We start from the raw sequence: 25,134 nt of genomic DNA on the forward strand, positions 1-25,134 counted from the left end.
TATATATATATGTAAATATTCTATTTTGAGACTCGAGTTGCCCTTTGGGCCATATTTTTATTAGTTAAGTTGTTTATGTCATTGCATGGCATTGAGTTATTCTGTTGAGTTAGGTTTCCGCTGAGTTAAGAAAGCCAGGCCAAGGGTTCGCCTGGGGCCAGTAATGGTCTCCGGGTGCCGGTCCCGCCCAGGGTATAGGCTCGGGGCGTGACAAAGTGCTTCAAGTAGTGAAGGCTCATGTTCGTCCTAATGCCAAGAGAACCACAATCAAATGATGAATGCTTTTAAGGCGTATATGATAATGAAAGAAGGGATGATACCAGAACAATTTGCAGGGTTCTTTGCGTCTCCTTCGACAAATTCTTCTACAACAACTGTAAGTAATGTTCTTACATTTCTATTTTCATTTGATTTGTATATTGCTTCTCCTTTCTTTAATGCATTTTTTGTTGACATATATTAACTGATGATAAGTACAGTTGGAAACATAATATTTGCCAAGGATTTTACATTTTTTCATATCACTTAATTAATTTTATACTTTATTTTTTTATGCAGCCAAGTGATGCTGCTAGTGAACCAATTCCGCCTATGCACACAAGAAGATCATGCAGTGGTGATAGTAATCCTAGCCATGACAACCGTTGATTATATTGTAGTGAACCAATTCCGCCTATATTCTTAGCTAATTAATTTGATGACAAGATTGTGTGATTGGAGGGGATGTTAAAATGTTGGATTGGATATTTTGTGTTTAGATTTAGTGTTTGATTTTGATGAACATATTTGATGTTGACAATATCATTTTAGCGACTAATGATAATGCAATATTTTTGTGACTTTATGATATGTCGTTAAAGAATATATATTTCTTCACCTTGAGAATATTTTCGATTTGATTATGGTCTATAGCTTAATTAGTGATTCTATAAATAATATATGAATAAAAGTATATTGAATGAATTGTAGAGCTTATGCAATTGCTCAGATTTTTCAATATAAGCAATTGCAAAATTGTGGAGGTTTTAAACCCCCCACTATTTGTAACTGAAAAATAATATCAAAAGATTTAATTTTAAATTAGCGTGGGTTGACCTCCGCAAAGTAACCCCCGCTAACTGATTGTGGGGGTCAAAGAAAAACTGCCGCAAATTGCTTGCGACAACTCTTATTGTGGGAGTTTTTACAACTGCCGCAATACTAGATTGCGGGGGTTTTAAACCCCCACAAATCTTAAAATTAACCCCCGCTATTTAAGCGTTTTTTTGTAGTGAGTAAAGAAAATTAAGTCTCTAAGTTCAATTCTTGTCTCTCTAGCATTTTATGTCTAAAAATGTTAGAATAGAACGGTATATAGTGTCCTATTTGGAAAAGGATTGTGACCAAACGAAGAAAAAAGAGAAAAGGATGCATAAGTAGAGTAGAAAAGTCTTGAAATTATGTAATAGGTGATTATTTTACAATGAAAAATATTAGTTATTTATATACATTTGATTAAAGCGAGCACGGAATATCGAATTTTTAAAAACATTTATATAACAAAATTGACATCTACCTAGTTTCTATACCCTTAAATTATAGTCCATTATTTAGCAATGTATGATGTTTGTATGATGCACTATCGAGAAAACGATCTTCAATAATTATTTATATCTTAAATAGAAGAAAACGATCTTCCAAATTGAAGACTTCATGTGCTGATTTTTTGTGTTATATTTTATCGATCTTCGGGATACGAAAGGAAGGAGCTGAGTAAGGTACCATTATCATTGCATTTGTTGCAACATATTTGTAAAGCACAAATATGCTCTGGTGATTGCTTCTTCTATGGTAATATCACGAAGAAATATATAGTAGTATAGATCTTTTTGCTGGGAATATAATTAAATAATAAAAGTACATTTTTTTCTAATAGCTTAAACTTTTAGATGAGATAGTCGCACACTTTAATATGGTATCAGAGATGATTCAACATCTAGGGAGGAAATTAATTTCTCTTACATCTATCAAAAGAAATTCTTTTTTTTTTCATAACTATTAACACTGTGACATATATTTTCCACTTCTGCCTCTTGTTAATTCCAATAACTCTTAAGAGGCTGTTAAAGATGTACATTTGGGCCCTACATGTCTGGGCCTGTTTGTTCCACAGTCCATTATCTAAATAAATGATCCAGTCCACTTGCAATGATATATTATAAAGTTGTTATGTAACCATTGAGCATGGAAATTCATTAGTCAGACTAATTTGAATTCATACCTAAAACTCGAGACAAGCTCAAAAGAAATGAAGCGCTATCTTGATATGAACTTTATGAATTCTGAATTTTAGGACAATGAGGCGGAATATAATCAAGAATTTCAGCAAGCAATGCATTGGTGTTTCCTCTCCCTCAACACCATGTTGGCTTTCTTGCAATTGTTTCTCTTTAATACAAGCAAATTTTCATTCGATTCTAAGCTAATATATTATGATTTTGACGTTGTCACTGACAGTCTAGTCTAGCATACGGAGGGGCCTCTATGGTTGGCAGAAAGTAATCACACGCAAGTCGGTTACTTTGCCTCATGTCACCCTTCCAAGACAACTCAGGAAGGCGCCACGTGACAGTTGGACTAAAACTATTGAGTTTAGCCAAACTTATAGGTAAGGTAGCTTTCTAGCTCCGCGCCTCCACCCCTTGTTGTGGGATGGAATCAACTTTTTGAGTGACCATTTAAGAAATTAACTCGGAAAGTCAAGAGAATGTGAATACCAAGTGAAGTCATCTTGATATTAGACAAGTACCTATTTTAAAAGAACAACACCCTCCTCCCTTAGTGATATCTTCTACATTTCTTATCCTGTGTGAATATGGACTATGTCTCAAAAGCATACATTTTATTACATTTTCAAGCTTAGTCAAAGAGTTTATTGGTCAATAATTACAACTTCTTCGTTAAAAACTTGACCCAAGTAAAGTTATCTGGTACTTGTTGCTAATGGAAGGTGACATGTATCCTATGGAATTAATCAAGGTGCACGCAAGTTATGGGCGCTATGTTTGTCAAAAAAAAAATAAAGCTTGACCCAGTCAAGTTTTATCTTGAAAATTCAACTTTCTAATAAATGAGGTAGATACATATTGTAGAGAATATGTAGACCAAATGAAGTCAACCTTTTGCTATCAAGAAGGTAAAAAAAGGAAAAAATCCCTCTTCTCTAAAGTACATTTCTCATTATCTACTTGTCTAGTTGTGTATTTTCAGCTGTTTCAAGACTAAAAATGAACCAAGAAAAAAGGTATATCTTGATAGTATCATTAAACATTTGTGTTTTCTGTTTCATTCTGCAAATAGATAAATGTTGTGCTGTTGATCCACAGTTTGTAGTATGTAATAAATCAGTAAATTGTAGATATGGTCCAAGAATAAGCTTTCCATTTTATATTGAAGATGTTCAAGAATCTTATTGTGGGTACCCTGGATTTGGGCTAAATTGTAGTGAACAAGGGTTTCCTGTTGTACATATTACTGGAAATGAGTTGAAGATATTAATATCAAGATCATACTTTTCAGCTTAAAAATTCAGTCTTTAACAGTAGTGTAAGCAATGGTTGTGTTTCTGATATCAAGAATGTGTCACTCGATAATCGCCCTTTTCAGTTTGTTAAGAAATCGAAAATTTACTTGTTGTCGAAGTGTAATGGTTCGATATCCCAGAATCTTTCGAAGCACATGATTGGTTTTGGTTGTGGTGGAGAAAATGGGAATGATTGGGGTCTTGCAATGTTTGCTGAGGATGAAAGCTTTGAGTCTGCATTACAAGTGTGTGAAAAACATGTGATGGCACCAGTAGAAATGCTTGGTGATGAGGGAAGTAATCGAGATGTTGACTATCTGGGGATTTTGAGAAGGGGGTTTAGATTGATATGGACTGCTGCTAATTGCAGTGAATGTGCAGAAAGTGGAGGATATTGCGGATTTGATGTCATCAATTATAAATTCGAATGTTTCTGCACTGACAGCCAGGGGCGGACCTAGGTAGAGCCCAGGGGGTTCATCCGAACCCCCTCGTCAAAAAATTACACTGTATATATAACGTTAAATTCTGATTTTATGTGTATATATATTAAAATGAACCTCCTGAAAACAAAGGACAGACTTGGCTCAATGGATAAGTGATTCATGTAGCACCCCTATGTCATGTGTTCAAGTTCCAATGGCAACATTTTTTCCCTTTTTTAATACTCCTCCGTCCACAATTATTTGGCAGGTATACTAAAAATAGATGTCCAAGATTAATTGTCAATTTAAACAATCAAGAAACAATTAATCAACCTGAAAAGTTATGTGGACTTTTGATATTCTTGATATAATAGGGTTATATTAGTCAAATTACACCTTCTATTAAATTTTTCTTGAGGAATGTGCATGACCTTACCCTGACAAACAATTGTGGACGGAGGGAGTATTAGCTTTGGAAAATGGAATTTTTTGGCTTAGACCTTCTTCTTCTTTTTCATTATTTTTTCCTTTTATTCCATTTCTTTTTTTAAATTTATTTTTGTTTAAATTTATTAGACACATTCTTTTTATTTTTATATTTTATTCTTTTTATATCTATTATTCATTTAGTTTCAACGTAACTCTTTTTTCACATATGTTTGAATAAATTTTAAAAAAAATGATGAATTATATTTAACTTGAAATTGAGATAGAAATATAGTTTATTTTTAAAAAAAAATGTAAATTAGATGTAATTGAATTTTTTTACAAATTATGACTAACCTAGTAAATTGAACTATATGAACTAAAAAAATTGACGATGATATTTATTTATATTAATAATATGCATTATAATATTAGTAACTCTATTCTTACACACTTTTAGAGAATCTTGACGATTTTCATAGTAATATTTGATTGAATGGATATTAATTTAAATTTTTTAAAAAGTGAAATATAAAGTAAAACATTACAAAATAAAAGTATAAAAAGCACAAGAAATTTTAAGAATGCTCGATGGAGCATGATAAAAGTAAAAAGAAATGTTTAATACGGTATGATAAAGTGAGTTAAATTTAGCATGATAAGGTAAATATTTTTCTTCCCCGTCTCACTCCCTTTTTCATCATTTAATTTTCATGTGTTTTAGGAATTAACTTATGTAATACAGTCGATCCACTAAAATTCTTATCAATGCAACTTTGTTCTCGATATCTTTGATTAGCTTAGTCTTTACTTTTATGAACCAATGAAATATCTATGGTTCTTGTACAAAGAGCATGCCGAGGGGCTACTACGCTCACCGCGCACTTGCATTACCACCTAAACTTCTTCTTTATACTTCGAACCCCCTTAGCAAAAATCCTGGGTCCGCCACTGCTGACAGCCCTCATACATCGAATTGCCACCCTTCCGGTAAGCCCCTATCTAGCAGTTAATTTTCCAGTATAATTATGCAGAACATTATGCTATGATTACACATACTTTAGGTTCTTTTCGTGTGATTACCAAGTGCACAAAGAAGTATCACTTGATGATCTAGGCATTTGGATTATGCTGTGGATGATTAAAAAATGTGTGAACCACAAAATTTGCGCAGCCAAGAAAATATCCTTATAGCGGCTGATAACCTCTTGTTCTTTTAATCCTGTGATACTAATTGAAGACTTGTTTAAATCTTTTCTCAATCTAATAGGCCACCTAATCTCCTTCTTTTTGACTCAAAGTCCTTTAAAATCATAACAATTATGATCTTCTCTGTTGAGCCTTATCAATCAAGTAGCATTGTGGTTATGGAACAACTAGGACATAGCGAAAAGTCAGTTTCTAGTCTTCTTGTAGTTACGGAAGTGCCTAACTATTTGGAAATGACAACTAACAAAATCTAAGTCAAGATTCACACATCTATGAAGATGACCAATCTTAATTTCAAGAATCATGAATAGAATCCTTACTTCACTAGAAAAAAGCCTAAACTTATTTTCCTAAAAGATAAGTTTGAGTTTTATGATCAGACACTTTGGCGTTTACATTATTTTTATTTTATAGCTCTTAATATCTGTTTCTTGAATTATAGTAGAAGGTCAGATAGTCCAAACTCAAGTATAGGAGGATTCAGAGGTAGTCAAGAGAACATTAATTTTGGGTACTCATATTTGTCTTATATATTTCTGTATGTTACTTGTTTAAGTTTAGATTTAGACTAATGACTGCAGCCTCCTTTTCTGCTATGTTCTTTATGTTTCATCTGCTTATCTTCAATAGTTCAATTAGAGAGTAAATCTGACTTTGTACATTGTGGAAGAACTGGAACCATTAGTTATCTTCTCACACCTCATGTTCTATTTTGAGTCTACAACAATATAAATTTGTACATTCAAATGAACAAATAATAGTATGCAGATTGATGGTTATTTTCAAAGTTATAAGAACTACTCGAATTGTGATGCCTTTAGCTTATTCTGTCATAAACTAAGAACAGATCAAAGACATAGTATTCCAGCTAGTGATCCCTCGGTTATTCGATTGCCTTTTCAGTATCGTTCACCTTCTGAACCAAATTCTACTGATTTGTTTGATCTATTGACTCCTTGTTTCACATTAGATTGGGAATTGTCGTTAAATTATTCCAAATGTCTTCATAGAGAAGGGCAATTCCAAAGTGACATCGATAACTTCTTTTGCTCAAGAGGTATTGGATATAAGAAGCTTGTCAGTTGCTTGTGTATGTCTGGTTTTCATTTTTGGAAAGGATATAGATGTGTGTTAATTGGTTCATTCCAAGATGTTAGCTATGTCAATGTGATAACTTAATTTCTTTCACTCTTATTGTGACTTAAACTTTTCATTTCTGTGTTCTTGCAGCAGCTAAAATAAATTTGGGACTGATTCTAGGCATAGGTACATATCTATAATCATTAACTTTTGTCTGTAATTAGACTTGCACAAAAATCTTATATTGCCTTGCATAAACTTAGAACTATTTAATATGTTTTGCAAATGTTGTGTTTGCCTAAACATCAGGCTCTTTCCGGTACTTTGCTTTTTTCCCCCACATTTGCAGTTTTCTCTTGCATCGGAGTCGTGATTTTGCTCTTCTGCTTGAGAAAAAAGATTTTCTGGCACAACAATCTCAGGTTTTGGGAATCTAGAGCTGAGGATCACCGAAATATTGAAGCATTTCTGAAGAACTCTGGGTCATATGCTCCAAAAAGATACAACTACGCAGACATCAAACGAATTACCAGTCGCTTCAAAAACAAACTAGGCCAAGGAGGATTTGGTAATGTATACAGAGGAAGTTTGCGTAACGAGAGTCAAGTGGCAGTGAAGGTCCTGAATGAACTAAAAGGCAATGGTGAAGATTTCATTAATGAGGTAGCAAGTATTAGCAGGACATCACATGTTAACATAGTGAGCCTTGTGGGATTTTGTTTTGAGGGTCACAAAAGAGCTCTCATTTATGAATTCATGCCAAATGGATCTCTTGAAAAGTTTATCTATGAGGAAAGATCTAACGGGGTTCGCCAATTAGGCTGGCCAATATTGTACAAAATTGCATTAGGCATTGCTCGAGGATTGGAGTACTTGCACCGTGGTTGTAACACTCGGATTTTGCATTTTGATATAAAGCCTCATAATATCCTACTGGATGAGGATTTTTGTCCAAAGATCTCCGACTTTGGTCTTGCCAAACTATGCATAAAAAAGGAGAGTATCGTGTCAATGCTAGGCCCACGAGGTACAATAGGCTATATTGCTCCGGAAGTTGTTTGCAGAAACTTGGGAGGTGTCTCTCACAAGTCTGACGTCTATAGCTATGGAATGATGGTCCTAGAGATGGTTGGAGGAAGAAAGAATGTTGATGTTGGAGTTGATCGTACGAGTGAAATCTACTTTCCACATTGGCTCTATCGACGAATAGAACTAGACGAAGAGCTTCAACTAATTGGGATAATGAATGAAGAGGAGAACGAATGTGCAAGAAAGATGGTGATAGCAAGTTTGTGGTGCATACAGACTGATCCGGCAAATCGGCCATCGATGAGCAAGGTTGTGGAAATGTTAGAAGGGAAACTAGACTCTTTGCAAATGCCTCCGAAGCACTTATCTATATTCTCCCTCAAGACCAGAGGTAGATTCATCAATAATAGAACTGACAACAACAACAACGTACCCAATATAGTCCCACAAGTGAGGTGTGACTTCATTTCTTAGTTGTGTGTTTTATTGAACATTGGCATCAGAGTATACTATATAGGTTCTGTCAAATGAAATTGTACTCAGGTACCTCTTTCATAGTGGTTTTCAGATTGTATGAGACATTCAATGTGCACAAGAACTACATATTTTGTATATAAAGACTACGAAGCAAAATGTTCTTGGAATTTCAGTGTATAGTGAAGAAAATTAAGTCTCTAAGTTCAATTCTTGTCTCTCTAGCATTTTATGTCTAAAAATGTTAGAATAGAACGGTATATAGTGTCCTACTTGGAAAAAGATTGTGACCAAACGGAGAAAAAAGAGAAATGGATGCATAACTAGAGGAGAAAAGTCCTTCAGATGTTGACAGACCTCTTGGGAAATATCTATATATAATTCTGAGACTTTTCCACTCCCAAAAATGTTAGAATAGACCATTAACTATTATCACCTTTTTACGAGTTTCATACCTCAATTATCTATTGTTCACTTTTACCTACCTAAACTATCACTGCCTCTGTATTAAAACATACCTTCGATGTTGAATTGGCCTACACAGTATGCCTGTTGTCGAGTCGGAATAATATTTGGCAAACTCATCATCGTGGTGTGTTTTAATACAAAGAGAGTGATATATAGTTTAAGTAGGTAATGGAACAATTGATAGTTGATATTTGAAACTCACAAAAAAAATTATAGTTGTCTCTTCACTAGGCTTGACTGTCAATTTTGTTGAATGAGTTCTCTCAAATGAGAGTTCTTCCATTAAATAGAAAGAATTCTGATTTACATGCTTATAAATCTGCTATATATCCCTAAATATATGCTATTCCTAATTGTAATATCTCTGAAAATATTCTACACTAATCTATGCTATCTCCTATCATCATTACACAAATATTTAGAGTTATAACATAGATATGTACAGATATTTAGAATCTGTCCAATCATGCTAACATTGACAACTAAGTCTAAATATTGTTGGTTTGTTAGCATTTTAATATTAATATATTAATTTGCTTTATTTTGGAGTTTGAAGAATGCTGATTATTTCAGCAGTTAGTGGGTAGTTTCATTCCTACCGTTGTGCGCATGCATTTGGTTGACTTTCAATTATTACTGCATTACTCCATTGGAGTTGGTGTCATATGTGCATTACTCCATTGGAGTTAGTGTCATATGCATTACTGCATTACTCCATGCCATATGCATTTTCAGTTATGCAAAATGCCGTTGATGGCATTTGTGCCCACTTGATTGTCACTTGTAATTCCTCCATTATCGTTGTAACTCCTAAGACCATTTATCTTCACTATTTACTACTCCATTATCTTCCTATTCATTACTAGGAAGACTTCTTCTAATATAAATAGTGATGGTTTTCATTTGGTTTATACATAAGAAAAATATAGAGTGCATAAGTTTGTCAAAAAGAGAGTTCTTATTAGTTGAAGGGGGGTGTTCTTTTTTGTGGAGCTTTGGACTCAACTCTTGTCCAGAGTTGTTGAGTTATACTTTGTGAAGGCTATTGTATCCTGGAAGGGACAAGTCAAGAGGACTACTGCTGGACCGGTGAAAAACATTTGTTGCAGTGGGCTTGAATCTCCTTAAAGAGAGTGAGATATCCGCGCCATAGCCTGAAGAGATTTATTTCTTCATTTTTATTCTCAATTGTAATCTTGTATTTTTTGTTATCTTGTAAGTTTTTTGCTAACAATTTTAAGGAGATTAAACATGGCTACAATTGAAAAAACCGCAGATATCAAGATGGGAGACCTTAACAAGCCATTTCGGTTCAATGGTAACCATTTTAAGAGATGGAAGGGTAAAGTACTTTTCTACTTAAGTCTTCTCAATGTTTCTTATATGTTAACTGAGAAAAATCCTAATAAAATAGACATCACCTTTATGAATGATGATGAAACCATTTCTCATCTAGAGAAAGTGAAAAAGCACGATGGTGATTCCTATAAGTGTCGGTATTATATTCTTAATTGTCTATGTGATAATTTTTATGATTATTATCATAGAACTTACTCTAGTGCAAAGAAAATTTGGAAAGCATTGCAGAGTAAGTATGCATGATACCGAAGAGGCCAGAGCGAAAAAATATGCAGCTAGTAGATTTTTTCGTTTCCAAATGGTGGACAACAAATCAGTGGTAAACCAAACTCAAGACTTCATAATGATTTTTGGAGAGCTTAGATCCGAGGAGGTTAAAATTGGAGATAACCTTATTGTTTGTGGCATAATGCATAAACTTCCACCTTCTTGGAAGGAATTTTAAAAAACTATGCGTCACAAACAAAAGGAAACCTCTCTTGAAACCTTAAAAATGAAAATCCATATAGAAGAGGAGGCAAGGGGCCAAGATGCACTTTTACAAACAGAAGAGAGCAACATCACAACGAAGGTAAATTTAATTACTTCAAATAATGTTACTCCTGAATCTTACAAAAATACTTCTTCGAAGTCTAAGAAGAAAACATTCAAGAAAAATAATGGTCAACGAAGGTAAATTTAATTACTTCAAATAATGCTACTCCTGAATCTCACAAAAATACTTCTTTGAAGCCTAAGAAGAAAAAGTTCAAGAAAAATAATGGTAGACCTCCCAAGAAAATTAATGGTGAAAATAACCAAGCACAAAATCAACAAGTTCAAGACAAGGGACAGTGCTTTGTTTGTGGCAAGAGTGGGCATATTACTCGATTTTGCAGATACCGGAAACGTGGTCCTAATCCTCAGGCAAACATTACCGAAGATCCTTTTGTGGCAGTGATTACCGACATAAACATGGTTGAAAATGTTGATGGATGGTGGGCTGATTCTGGTGCAAACCGTCATGTCTGTTATGACAAAGAATGGTTTAAAAAATATATACTCATTTTGAGGAGCCCAAAACCATCATGCTTGGTGATGCTCACACTACTCAAGTGCTTGGAAAGGGAGATATCGAATTGTGTTTTACTTCTGGAAGGGTATTAACTTTGAAAGATGTACTTTATACTCCTTCTATGAGGAAAAATTTGATGTCTAGTTTTCTTTTTAATAAAGCAGACTTTAAACAGATTATTGAATCTGATCAATATGTAATAGTGAAGAAGGGTATTTTTGTGGAAAAGGGGTATGCATGTGATGGGATGTTCAAACTAAATGTTGAAATGAATAAAGTTTCTACTTTTGTTTATATGTTTTCTTCTACCAATTTTTGGCATGCTCGTTTGTGTCATATTAATGTTCGTTATGTTGGAATCATGACTAGTTTAGGATTAATCCCAATGGTTAAAAAGAATTTTGAAAAGTGTGAGGCTTGTAGTAAAGCCAAAATCACTAAAAGGCCTCATTTTCAAGTTGAAAGAAAAAATGATTTGTTAGAATTAGTTCATACTGATATTTGTGAACTTGGTGGAATTTTAACTCGTGGAGGTAATAGATATTTTATTCACTTTCATTGATGATTTTTCTAAGTTTACGTATGTTACTTGATGAAAATAAAAGTGATGCTTTTGAAAATTTCAAAACTTATCTCCTTGAAGTTGAAAATCAATTTGGTAGAAAAATAAAAAGAATAAGAAGTGATAGAGGCCGTGAATATGAGTCAAATGAGTTTAATTCTTTTGTTAGATCATTGGGAACAATTCATGAAAGTACTCCTCCGTATTCTCCTTCATCTAATGGAGTAGTGAAAAGAAAAAATAGAACTTTTGTTGATTTGACTAATGTCATGCTTATTGAGTCACATGCACCTTTAAATTTTTGGGGTGAAGCTATTTTGACTGCTTGTTATGTGTTGAATCGTGTGCCTCATAAAAAGTCAAAATTGACACCTTTTGAATTGTGGAAAGGTTACAAGCCAAGTTTGGGATATCTAAGAGTTTGGGGTTGTCTAGCCTTTGTGAGGCTAATGGATCCCAAGATTACAAAGTTGGTAAGAAAGTTACTACTTGTGCTTTTCTTGGTTATGCTTCAAATGGTACAGCCTATAGATTTTTTAATCTTGAAGATAATGTTATAATTGAATCAGGTGATGCTATTTTTCATGAAAATAAATTCCCTTTTGATTCTAAAAATAGTGGGGGTCAAAGGATTAAACAAAATATTTTGTCACTACCTAGTTCTTCTACTTCTACTTTAAAAAATAAAAAAATTGATGATCTTGAGTTAAGAAGTAAAAGAGCTAGAGTAGAAAAAAAATTTGGTCCTGATTTTTATGTGTTTAATGTTGGGAATGACCCTCTCACTTTGAAAGAAGCATTATCTTCACATGATTCTATTTTTTGGAAAGAGGTTGTAAATGATGAAATGGAATCACTGATTTCTAATAAAACTTGGAAGTTAGTTAATTTACCATCGGGTTGTAAAACTATTGGTTGCAAATGGGTCTTACGAAAAAAGTTGAAATCGGATGGATCTATTCATAAATATAAGGCTAGAGTAGTTGCAAAAGGTTTTAAACAACTAGAAGGCCTAGAAATTTTTGATACTTTTTCTCCGGTAACAAGAATTACATCCATAAGACTTTTAATTGCTATGGCTACAATTTTTAATTTGCAAATTCATCAAATGGATGTAAAAAATGCTTTTTTAAATGGAGACCTAAATGAGGAAATTTATATGGATCAACCCGAGTGTTTTGTTGAAGCTAGCAGGCCAAGAAAGCAAAGTATGTAAACTTACTAAGTCCCTATGTGGCTTGAAACAGACACCAAAGCAATGACATGAAAAATTTGATTCCTGCATGATTGAAAATGATTTTAAAACAAATGAGTGTGATAAGTGCATATATCATAAGTCTTGGAATAATTCACATGCATGTGATTATTTGCCTATACGTTGATGATTTGTTGATCTTTGGCTCTAACATGAATGTTATTGATGAAGTTAAAAATATTCTTAGAAGCATTTTGATATGAAAGATCTTGGTGAGGCAAAAATATTCTTAGAAGCCATTTTGATATGAAAGATCTTGGTGAGGCAAATGTTATTCTTGGAATAAAAATTACAAGAACATGTGATGGAATTTTCCTTGACCAGTCACATTATGTTGAGAAAATTTTGAAAAAATATAACTTTCTTGATTGTAAGCATATTGCAACTCCTTTTGATTCAAATGTTCACTTATTTTCTGTTGAAATTGAAAATGATGTAATAAATCAAAAGGAATATGCTAGCATAATCGGAAGTTTGAGGTATGTGACTGATTGTACTAGGCCTGATATTGCATATGCAGTAGGAGTACTTGGCAGGTTTACAAGCAAGCCAGGTAATGAACATTGGCATGCTGTAAAACGAGTTATGAGATATTTAATTGGAACGAAAAATTGTGGTTTGTTCTATAAAAAATATCCTGTTGTACTTGAAGGCTTTTGTGATGCATATTGGAACACTTTATCAGGTGATTCCTATTCTACAGCTGGTTATGTCTTTACTTTAGGTGGTGGTGCTATTTGTTGGAGATCCAATAAACAAACTATAATTGCTAACTCTACCATGGAGGCTGAACTAATTGCTTTAGCTTCAGCTAGTGAGGAAGCGAATTGGTTAAGAGATTTATTGTTTCAAATACCTTATTTTGAAAAACCAATTCCTCCTATTTTAATTCATTGTGATAGTACCGCCGCGATTGGTAGAGTTTAAAACCGTTATTACAACTGTAAATTCAGACCTATAAGGAGGAAACACAGTAATGTAAGATCGTATTTGACAAATGGTACCATTAATGTTGATTATGTCAAATCTTATGATAGTCTTACAGATCCTCTTACTAAGGCCTGAACAAGAGAAAAGGTCTGGAGCACATCGAGGGGGATGGGATTGAAGCCTACAAATCCTTGAGTCATATATGAGGAAACCCAACCTGGGGACTAGAGATCCTATAACCAGGCTCAAAGGGAAAAACTAATCATATGATGACTTGTTGTGAAAAAATGCACTATCTTGTTATTCCCTCCATATGATGTGAGTGCATTGTTTCCTGTAGTTTGTGAAGGTTGAGTTGATAAAACTCTTAATGAATAACTATAGTCCGTATGGGTGGAGTGTTAAGCTTATAGGAGCACTCTCGACAGATTTCACCTATGTGAGTGTGGAAGTAGGTCGCTTCCTATGAGAATTGGGTTTATTCTCAAAAGCACTCATGAATCCGGGATAGCACATGGCCATAACGTGCTGGCTTTAAAGCTCATGTCAACACCTTGATTATTATGTGTGAGCAGTGATATTTTATTTCCCTTAAGCAGTCATAGTTCAAGTCTGAGACCACTACAACTCTGGAGTAAAAGTTACTATTTTACTAAGTGAGGTTCAATGCAGAGCACACCTTCATTATGCATAGTAATCTTCCTTCAGTTGATATACTCTCTTATCTAATATTAAAATGAGTGGGGGATTGTTGGTTTGTTAGCATTTTAATATTAATATTTTAATATATTAATTTGCTTTATTTTGGAGTTAGAAGAATGCTGATTATTTCAGCAGTTAGTGGGCAGTTTCATTCCTACCGCGCATTTGGTTAACTTTCAATTATTACTGCATTACTCCATTGGAGTTAGTGTCATATGCATTACTGCATTACTCCATGCCATATGCATTTCAGTTATGCAAAATGCCGTTGATGGCATTTGTGCCCACTTGATTGTCACTCGTAATTTCTCCTTTATCCTTGTATCTCCTAAGACCATTTATCTTCACTATTTACTACACCATTATCTTCATATTCATTACTAGGAAGACTTTTTCTAGTATAAATAGTGGTGGTCTTCATTTGGTTTATACATAAGAAAAATATAGAGTGTATAAAGTTTATCAAAAAGAAAGTTCTTATCAGTTGATCGAAGGGAGGTGTTCTTTTTTGTGGAGCTTTGGATTCAACTCTTGTCCAGAGTTGTTGAGTTATATTTTGTGAAGGTTGTTGTATCCTGGAGGGGACAAGTCAAGAGGACTACTGCTGGACCGGTGAAAAACATTTGTTGCAGTGGGCTTGAATCTCCTTAAAGAGAGCGAGATATCCGCGCTTCAGTCTGAAGAGATTTATTTCTTCATTTTTATTTTCAATTGTAATCTTCTATTTTTTGTTATTTTATAAGTTTTTTGCTAACAAATATTGGTGCAAGACTTCAAGTCTTTACACCAAGATATACGTTTCTCACAAATTTTCCAAATCAACTATGCTTTTAAATGTATGAATGTTAGTACTAATGGGGGAGCTGATTCTGGTCACAGGTACTAGAATATATTTAATTGCTGCAATGTCATTCTTATTACAGAGTTTTCATGCATAACATTTAAATTCTCATCATTTTGTATTAGCTCAGAACCTTTCTCTAGAAAGAAACAAAAAGAAGAGGATTAAATAGTTTTCATGCATAACATTTAAATTTTATGTCAAACGACTATAAAAGAAAATAATATGAATTATATGGTGAATGTTTTAGAAAGAATTTATTTTATGAAATAAGAAATAATAATATAATAATGAAGAGAGAGAAAAATATTACTTTTTGGTGTAAAATTTGGTGCAGTGGGTTAGAGTTGATTTACACTAAAATAGTATTGTTTGGGTTGGAGATGCCCTTCTGTGTCTTATTTACTACTCTATTTGTCTCAGTTTATATGACTTACTTTTCTTTTTAGTCAGTAAAAAAACACATTTCTACATTAAGTAACAATTTAACTTTAAAATGTTCATTTTATCCTTAATGAAATGATTTGTAACCACACAAATATTTATCACGTATTTTAGACCACAAATTTAAAAAACTCTCCCTTCTTTTTTAAATTTCATGTCGAATTAGACTAACTCATATAAAATGAGACATTTTTTGTTATATATTATCATTGCATCTAACTCTTAACAGGCTATTAAAGGTGTACATTTGGGCCCTTCATGCAGATTTGGGCCTGTTTGTTCCACAGTCCAAGAAAAGTATTCACCCATTATCCAAAATGGCCTAGTCCACTAGCAATGGTATAAAGGAGTTGGATTCTAGCACCAAAAGGTATTTATATTTGTAAGTTGGTCCTCCCAAGAATGTGTCAAGTCAACAAAAAATGTCAACATGACACAACGGAGACTTGTTACGGATGTTTAAAATGTACAAGATTTATTTGATTGACTAAGTAAAAAGTCATTCCAACTTTAGGTGTCTGTCAATGGATTCCACCTAATATTTTTGAATAGGAAAATCAGTGTTTTAAAAGGCGGGGGTCTGAGGTGAGACGTTTTATGCAGTACATAGCGAGGACGTAAGCCCCGAGACATGGGACGTAAGACTTATGAATTTACGAGATGTAGTCTCATGTATATTCAATTTTATACTTTTATTACTAAGAAAATAAATAAAAGTAAACCTGTCAATTATTTTACAAATTAACTTTAATAAATAACCTATAATATATAGAAACTATTATTATGATTGTTATTTCAGGAAGGTATTAATAATCAATAATGAAGAAAAAAAGTATTACAATTACTATTTGAGAAATATCATTACATCAATTAAAAAAAAAATGATTTAAAGTAAAAAATGTTCAAAAACAAACAAAAAAAAGGAGCAAGGGCCTCCAACTTTGTGGATGTAAAATATATTAAGTGTAATTTTTAAAATTTCCAAATTTTAAAAATGTTGAGTAGGACCCTTGCGCCTATACCCTTTTGGTTTCATCCATAAATTATTTGTCCTATTGGAATTTTGGGTCAATTTTGGCTCCCTCGAGGCATCCTAATTAGTTTGTTTCTTCTCATTTTCAGGAGTTAATATCTCAAAAGGTCACTCAACTTAAAAAATTTATCTAGTAAAGTCATTAAAATTTATTTTGTATCAAAAAAATCACTTAACTTAGTTCTTTATATCAATAAAATCACTCACTCATATTCATCATTAAAAAATTATTTTGTATACTATGTTCATGATTAAACTACTAAATAAATGACTCAAAATTAAACTACCTAAATTATATATTACCTTTTCGCGACTTTCATACCTCAACTAGCACTCCCTTTGTATTAAAACATACCTTCGATGTTGAATTGGCCTACATACACATGTTGTCGAGTAGGAACAATATTTAGCGAACTCTGCATCATGGTGTGTTTTAATGCAAAGAGAGTGATATATAGTTTAGGTAGGTAAAAGGAACAATGGATAGATAATTTATCAAACTCAAAAAAAAAAAAAGTGATAGTTGTCTCTTCACTAGGCTTGACGACTAAGTCTAAATATTGATGCAAGACTTCAAGTCTTTACACCAAGATATACGTTTCTCACAAATTTTCCAAATCAACTCTGCTTTTAAATGTTAAGTGTAGTGAACAAATGAGTTCATAATATAGTCATCCTCTTCTTGAGATATTTAATATGGCTATCACTTCATTTGTAAGCTTTCTTCTATCACTTCTTCTTATCTTAGTCCAGGCAAAGGGCAGAAATGATTCAACTTGTCCAAAGTCCTTTTCATGTGGAAATTTTACTGACCTGACATTTCCTTACTCTCTTCCCACACAACCTAACTGTGGAATAATATTCATGTCTGGTTGTGATGCTAAACCATTTCCAAGAATCCAACTAGTTCCTGGAGGAGAATGGTACTATGCTTTAGAGATGCATAATTCATCAGTTTGGATTGGGGACACGAAGCTTCAAATGACACTGAGACAACACAAGTGTCAGGCTTTCAACAAAAATTTCTCCCTTCCAAACTCTCCTTTTATGTCTTTCCATATGATTAATATTAAAAACTTCTACAAATGCATCAGTACCAGTAATAATGCCCGTAACATTACGCAGAAGAAGAACAATCATTTTGTGGGTTATAATATGTACAGTGGCTGTGAAGGCTTTAGCATATACTACAAGCTTTCCGAAGATGTTGATGAATACATAGGAGCAGACAATCTTCCTACCAACTGTTCACTTATCAGATTGCCAATTCACTCAACTCATAGTGATTTGTTCAACATGTTAGGTCCCGAAATTCTAGTAGAATGGAAACTGTCTGAGGAATGTAATGAATGTCATTATGGTGGAGGTCAATGCCAGACTGATAAAACCAACAAATTTTCTTGTCACGAAGGTAGACATCTCCAAAATAATCTATACTTTCATGTCCTAAGTCACTTTCTTGTTTCATGACGCATAGATAATATATTTTGTATTATTTCCCCCTTCTGTAGATGCAAAAACACCTATAAGCAGTACCGACCAAAGAATAGTAACAACAGAAAGAAACATGGGGGAGTTGATTCTGGTCACAGGTACTAGAATATATTTAATTGCTTTCATGTTATTCTTATTACAGAATTTTCATGCATAACATTTAAATTCTCATCATTTTGTATTAGCTCAAAACCTTTCTCTAGTGATAAAGAAACAAAAAGAAAAGAATTAAATAGTTTTGGTACACAAAATGTATGGATGTGGAGTTGAGGGAAATTTTTTCTCTGATGGGTCATGATTTCATTTTTTTCCCACAGGTGCAAGTTTGTCTACTGTTGGACTATTGGTTTTACTACTCTTTTGCTTCAGAGAAAAAAAGTTGTGGTACAAATACCTCAGGTTTTGGGAATCTAATGCTGAGGATCACCAAAAAGTTGAAGAATTCTTAAAGAATTATGGATCATACGCTCCAAACAGATACAATTATACAGAGATCAAACGGATCACCAATCGCTTCAGAAGCAAACTAGGCCAAGGAGGATTTGGTAAAGTATACAGAGGAAGTTTGCGTAACGGGAGTCAAGTGGCAGTAAAGGTCGTGAAGGAACTAAAAGGCAGTGGTGAAGATTTCATTAACGAAGTGGCAAGTATTAGCAGAACATCACATGTTAACATTGTGAGCCTTGTGGGATTTTGTTTTGAGGGTTCACAAAAGTAGCTCTTGTATATGAGTTCATGCCAAATGGATCTCTTGAAAAGTTTATCTATGAGGAAAGAACCGACAGTGTTCGCCAATTAGGTTGGCCAATAATATACAAAATCGCACTAGGAATTGCTCGAGGATTAGAGTACTTGCACCGTGGTTGTAACACTCGGATTTTGCATTTTGATATAAAGCCTCATAATATCCTACTTGATGAAGATTTTTGTCCTAAGATTTCTGACTTTGGTCTAGCCAAAATGTGCATGAAAAAGGAAAGTATTGTGTCAATGTTAGGTCCACGAGGGACTATCGGTTATATTGCTCCAGAAATTGTTTGTAGAAACTTGGGAGGTGTCTCTCACAAGTCTGATGTCTATAGCTATGGAATGATGGTCCTAGAGATGGTTGGAGGAAGAAAAAATGTTGATGTTGGAGTTGATCGCACGAGTGAAATCTACTTTCCACATTGGCTTTATCAACGAATTGAACTAGACAAAGAGCTTCAACTAATCGGGATAATGAATGAAGAGGAGAACGAATGTGCAAGAAAGATGGTGATAACGAGTTTATGGTGCATACAGACTGATCCCTCAAATCGACCATCGATGAGCAAGGTTGTTGAAATGTTAGAAGGGAAAGTAGACTCTTTGCAAATGCCTCCCAAGCCTTATCTATATTCTCCCTCAAGATCAGAGGCAGATTCATCAATAATAGAATTGGCAACAACAACATACCCAGTATAGTCCCCACGAGTGGGGCGTGAGAAGGGTGGGGTGTAGACAGACCTTACCTCTACCTTTGTGAGGTAGAGAGGTTGTTCCCGATAAACCCCCGGTTCAAGAAAATCATTTTTTAGAAAATGGTTTGAAAGAAATGTAAGAGTAAAGAGTTTAGTTGACTAAGTATTTGCTAGTACTTAACTAGCAAAGAGAAAGAAAGATATAGTTCAAGTGTTCAACCATATCTTTTAATTTCATTTTGTGATTTTCATTAGTCGTCAAGGATGTAATATTACTACATGGAAGTTAAATATTAAGGCCTTAATTTCCCTATTCTTCAAATTTTCTTGAGGAAGAAGAGTTGTTCGTCCTTCAAGAGAGAGATCTCTCTTCTCGACACAAGTTGTGTAGTGTCTAATTTGCTCGGCATAAGTTTAGAGAACTTTTGTGTCGCTCAGCATAAGTTCCGTAGGAATTAAGTTATCTAGACATAAGTTGTGTAATATCTAATTTGCTCGACATAAGTTTATAGATCTTTTGTCAAACTCAACATATATAAGTTTCATAGAAATTTAAATTATGTCTCTTACGCCATAACTTGTTCTGAATTGAACTTATGCCTCTATCGGCATAAATTTTGTAGGAATTAAGCAGCATAACAAGGCTTTGTATAACATAATTTGTATTATATTATGATACAAAAATATAAACTTCTGCCAATTTAAAAATGCTTGAAACTTTTAACAAATGACATAAATGAAAATGCATGAAACATGCCATCATTAAGAATTTCAGCTTTCAAAATAAATGTTTTAGTGGCCCCCAATATTCCTATCTAAATTGTATACTTTTTCCAATCCAAAGTCATCCTGCATTTTACACAACTTAGATGGATCTAGTAAGCACGACTTTCTACGCAATGATAGAAGGGGAAATCAAGAGAGTAGATTTCTAATAATAGTAGAAGTTTACTGTACTTTACTAATATATTTTACCAATATATAGAAGAAGCCTGTGAATCATGTCTTAATTGTCTTACCAGCTTATCCTATCATTTATACCTTAGTGATAGAATATGATATTCCACATATATAGCGTGGAATAACTTATTTTGAATTAATTAATCTCGGAATAACTTGTTCCCAACTAAACGACCCTTAAAGTGTTTACACCAAGATGTAAAAGTACTGTTGAGTCTTCCCTACATTACCAATAAAAACTTGAGACTAGTAATGTGAGTCACACAAGTTTGTCTTATAACAGTTAGATTCAATATGGATTTGGCCTCTTCTTTTATTTGTTTCCTTCTATCTCTACTTGTGATGTTAGTTCAGGTAAAGGGAAGACATGATTCAACTAATTGTCCAAAGTCTTTTTCATGTGGAAATTTTACTGACCTGAGCTTTCCTTTCTCTCTTTCCACACAACCTGACTGTGGAATAATGTTCTTATCTGGTTGTGATGCTAAAACATTACCGAAAATCCGACTGCTTCCTGAAGGAGATTGGTACTATGCTATACAGATGCATAATTCATCATTTTGGCTTTGGGAAATGAAGCTTCAAACAACTTGACGCAACACAAGTGCCAGGCTTTTAACAAAAAATTCTCCTTTTACTTATTTCAATAACATGTGCTTCGCACGTGAGTCACGTGAAACATTATATACGGTATGAGTTAAGAAAATCACACGGCAATAAGTATCACAAACTATTCAACAAAAAAATATACAATTTGGAATATATGAACAATCAACCTATTATTTCATCCAATGACCAATGAGAATCATGCATATTTTTTATGTTTATTTTTATAAGAATTTAACATAAATTCATCATTAATACTAATTTAAAATGTCTATTATATTTTTTTTATTTTAAAATAAACTGATCTTTTTTTCTTCTTTTTTTAATTAAAAGGTATTAAGTTAAAAGGGTAAAAAAGTTCAAAAATGTAAAATAACATAGGTAAAATACCATTATGGCTAAATTTTCTAGCCAAAAAGATTTTTCCAAATTCAATATCTTTTTTTAAGATATGAATACCTTTTAAAGTACATCCCTTTTTGACATTCACCAATAAATAAAATAATACTTTGGATTTGTGACAAATTTCAAGCAAATTGAATAACACTAATCATAGAACTAGCTAGTTTTCAATTGGAGTAGGATCCATAAATCTTAAGATTTTCTAGAGTGTTTTCTCCGTTGTTTAATAAAATATGTAACCCCTAAAATTAAAATAACTTTTATATTACATAGAATTGTTGAAAACGTAAGAATAATATTGCACAAAGCCTTTTATATTGTATCAACTTGATGAACTTTGCAAAATTCATGCTCCTAGAATAAATTACACTAATTACTTATAGCGTAAAAAGAGCCATTATCACACAATAAAGAAATTAGTATCAAAATTATTTTTCTAAAATGTGATTATAAAGCCACGTCAATATACTGATATGAAAATTTTCTATACTCTATAAGAATATATGCATAATAAAAAGCAAGAAAAGGCAACATGCACAACATATAATTTTTTTGCTGTGTCAAATGTCAATTACTATACATCACTATCTAATTCAAAAGACTTGCTTTACATATTTACATTTATATAGGGATACATGAAAGAACACAATAAATTATCATAAACTTACACATTTAATTTTGGGGGTTGTAAATACAAAAGGAATAAAAATTATGGAGATTATTAAAAATATAGGTTATGGAACTGAAGAGGTGCGGATTATTGAAATGTGACTTTTTAATATAGAAAAATGATGAAAAATCCAAATAAAATAAAATAAAATAACAAAACTTCTATGCCATATATATGCAAAGTTAATTGGAGCCTCAATACCTAAATATGAAAATCAGGAACACATATAAATTATTTATAATAGCTAAGATTTCTATCAATTTCAAGACCAATGGACAGATTTAGATGATCTCAAAATGAAAGGAGAAAAAATAGAATATCAAGTGGTAATTGATCCATGTTATTTTGGAAAATGACTTATCATTCAATCAAATGTATCATTCAACCTTATTGGAACATAATGTCAAGTGTTAATAGATAATATCAGATCAGTTTAAAAAATATGTACATAAATAATATAATTTTACAAAAGAATATGTATTAATGTGCATCAGTAGACTACAATTGACTTTTTGTACCGATATATTTATCAATCTCATTGTTGTTTGCCTTGTAATTTGTCATGACACCTATAAAATTGATATTCCAATCTAAAATTCAGTCCAAACCCATGTAAATAAATAGTAGTAACAATTACTAAAAGTTGAAACATAAAGTAATCAAAGAAAGAAACTTGAAAAGGGAACTTACTGTAATGGCAAGATGGTCTTGAATAAAAATGAAAATGATACAGAAGAATGCATATAACAAATATTATTTTTATAAATCCACATATGGTGACCCTTCATCGTCCATTACAATTCTTAATCTTCTTCCTCTATTAAAGCAATAAAGATTCAAACTTCGTAAAAAGTGAAAGAAAAACCCTTAATCTCCTCCCTTTATTAAAGCAATAAAGATCCAAACTTCGTAAAAAGTAAAAGAAAAAAAGTAAGGAAAAGGGAATTAACAATTAGCAGAATGAAATGTAAAATTATTAAAACCTATTTGACGATCCTTCGTGTATATATATTAGTAGTATTTATTGAAATTAATGTGTATTTATATTTTTGTTCATAAATATATAATGATAATGTTGAATATAATATTATAATTAACTAGGTAAATTACCCGTGCTTCGCACAGGATTGAACTATTTTATTAAGCTTATATATGATCATTCGATAATATTCTTATTTTTGATACATACACCACATTGTCAAGAACATTTTATCTTAAGGCAAAGTGTTCCTCCGAAATCTATAATGTCACGCCCCGAGCCTACACCCTGGGCGGGACCGGCACCCGGAGACCATTGATGGCCCCAAGCGAATCCTTGGCCTAGCTTTCTTAACTCAGCGGAAACCTAACTCAACAAAAAAACTCAATGCCATGCAAGGTTATAAAACAACTTAACTGATGCATAACATGCCAAAAGACAACTCGTGTCTCAAAATAGAATATTTACATATATACATAGATGAGAGACTCAAAACTAACTAACTGACTGTCTATGGAGCCTCTATAATACTGAGATGGATGTTGGGACAGACCCCGCAACATCCTAATAAAACAAAACTAAGAGAACAAAACAATCAAGTCCTCCGGAAAGCAAGGAGGCTCACCACTGACTCTGGAGTACTCAACTGGATCAACGGCGTGCTGGATGCTGATCCTGGGTACCTGCGTCTGCATCATAATAAGATACAGGACAACTAGCGTCAGTACATGGAATATACGTGTATGCGAGCTGGAAAGCTAAACCACAACTTAAGCTTGAAAAGAGTACAAGAGAACACTTACCTTGGCTCTGTACGACTCATGAATAACTGAACTTAAATATAAAGCAATAAGACACATTCAATATATAAAACTTGTAAAACAGTGTAAACAACTTAGCTCGTTAATGATAAAACAATAACAAACTCAACTTTACTTATATAAAAGTAATATAACTTTTGTGGGAGGTTCTTTAACCGACAACCACCACCATGAGCCCTAGTGATGATACAACCCTTTTACCTCACGTTGCCCAAGGACCATCCTATACCTTGCCGTGATATAGGACCTTACTTTTACTTAGTGGATCCACTAGCTTAATCTTACGTGATCATCTAAAAGAATGATCCGTCAAGTCCCATGTTGGCGCATGGTTCTTATGTAGAGTTGAGTTAATATGAACTCGTGTCCCCAATTCGGTGCTCAATACTACTCCCAAAATACTTTGGCTCATAAGTGCTTTAAACACATCTTTCTTTAATTGAGATGATTACTCAAAACTTAGCCCAAAGGCTCTTTTGGAAAACATGGTTCCCCTCTTACTCAAATGTAAAAACATTTATAAACTCCTTTGGGACACTTAGTTCCCTAATAGCCTTTTGAGAAATGAACTCAACTTGAAACTCTTGACTTAACTTGAAACTTAAGACTCTTTACTTAATTTGAAAATCGGGAATGAAAGGGAGAACTTGGCGTCCTCTGCAAGGCGCGGAGCGCCAGCCCTCAAAGTTCAGAAGGCCAGCTGAGGCGCTCTGCAAGGCGCGGCGCCCCAAGGGGTGAAGTTCAGAACACTTCTTGGGGCGCTCTGCAAGGCGCGACACGCCACTCCTTTTCCCCGAAAACTCGACTTTTCTCCAACTCTAAACCTTCTAAACTTCAAGGTTTCCAGCCGCAAACACTTAGAATCATAAACCCCTCAACATACAATAGATTTCAACTCAAAAACACA

The 25,134-nt window shown here is 33.4% G+C and overlaps 2 pseudogenes; both read left to right on the plus strand.

The window, feature by feature from the left end:
• The first annotated feature begins 6,384 nt into the window (after positions 1 to 6,384).
• LOC102579933 (probable receptor-like protein kinase At5g39020) lies at positions 6,385 to 8,390 on the plus strand (annotated as a pseudogene).
• A 9,010-nt stretch (positions 8,391 to 17,400) lies between these two features.
• LOC102580261 (probable receptor-like protein kinase At5g39020) lies at positions 17,401 to 19,874 on the plus strand (annotated as a pseudogene).
• Positions 19,875 to 25,134: the final 5,260 nt, after the last annotated feature.

The sequence above is a fragment of the Solanum tuberosum genome, unplaced genomic scaffold (assembly GCF_000226075.1).
Source record: "Solanum tuberosum cultivar DM 1-3 516 R44 unplaced genomic scaffold, SolTub_3.0 scf00051, whole genome shotgun sequence".
NCBI classification, from domain to species: Eukaryota; Viridiplantae; Streptophyta; class Magnoliopsida; order Solanales; family Solanaceae; genus Solanum; species Solanum tuberosum.